The sequence below is a fragment of the Triticum aestivum genome, chromosome 3B, assembly GCF_018294505.1.
Source record: "Triticum aestivum cultivar Chinese Spring chromosome 3B, IWGSC CS RefSeq v2.1, whole genome shotgun sequence".
Taxonomy (NCBI): domain Eukaryota; kingdom Viridiplantae; phylum Streptophyta; class Magnoliopsida; order Poales; family Poaceae; genus Triticum; species Triticum aestivum.
In genome coordinates this window covers 783,876,471-783,877,435 of record NC_057801.1, presented here as the reverse complement: position 1 = coordinate 783,877,435, position 965 = coordinate 783,876,471, and positions in this window count along the sequence as shown.

Genomic DNA, 965 nt, shown 5'->3' with positions numbered 1-965 from the left:
TCAAAAGGAGTAAAACTCAACAATGCAGCACTATCTCTGAACCTAACCTTTGTTTAGTATGGGTATGACAAATCAATGAGTTGGTCATCACAATGTCAAATGCCATTGGAAGACAAGAAATCAGGTCATCACATAAAAACAATTGGATGGCCTCGTGAACAACTAAGACATCCTTGAATGGCTGCCAAGTTACTACTAGCAGGCTCAAAAGTCAAGTAAACTGAAGATTGACCTTCTGAAGGTCTAAGTATGGTTGTGCTATCAGGTTACTACTAGCAACAACATGGAAGTACCAGAATTTGGTGGATTATCTCATGTACAAACAGCTGGAGCATCCGTAACAAGGTTAGGGCACAAACTAAATCAAAAGATAAAGGTATTTTTGTGAAATATGCAGTACCACATACTTTTGTCACAAAAAATGGCTACATAACTCACAAATTGCTTTCTAACTACCCATTTCTACACTGAATTTTGATTACTCAAAAATCATAAAAATTCTTTAACACTGATTTTTTAAGGGTTGCATTTTTAGGAGATCTACAGAAAAATCAGCTAGGTTTGCTTGGAATCGAAGATAAGGAGATGTTCAGAAACTTCCTCTGGTCACATATTGTTTCCAAGGTCACAACTTCCTCTGTTATAATATCTAGTCCAATTCTGAAACCAACTTCCTCTGTTCTAATATCAGGAGAGGGGTGCGGTTTGCACTATGAAATTGGCCCAAGGATTTTAATGGCGACGAGGTTTAGGGTGAAGCACGGAGTTCCAGGAGGAGGTACCTCATCTTGCTGGAGCATTTCGTTGGAGCACAGCTGCTCCTCGGGCAGATCAGGCTCCCCTCCCTCCTCGCGATCCCGCAGTGGGGCGATGGGCAGCGAGGCGCCGGGGCGTTGGGGACAGTGGGGCGACGGGCGGTGAGGCGCCGGGGCATCGGGGGCGGTGGGGCGACGGGCAGCGAAGCG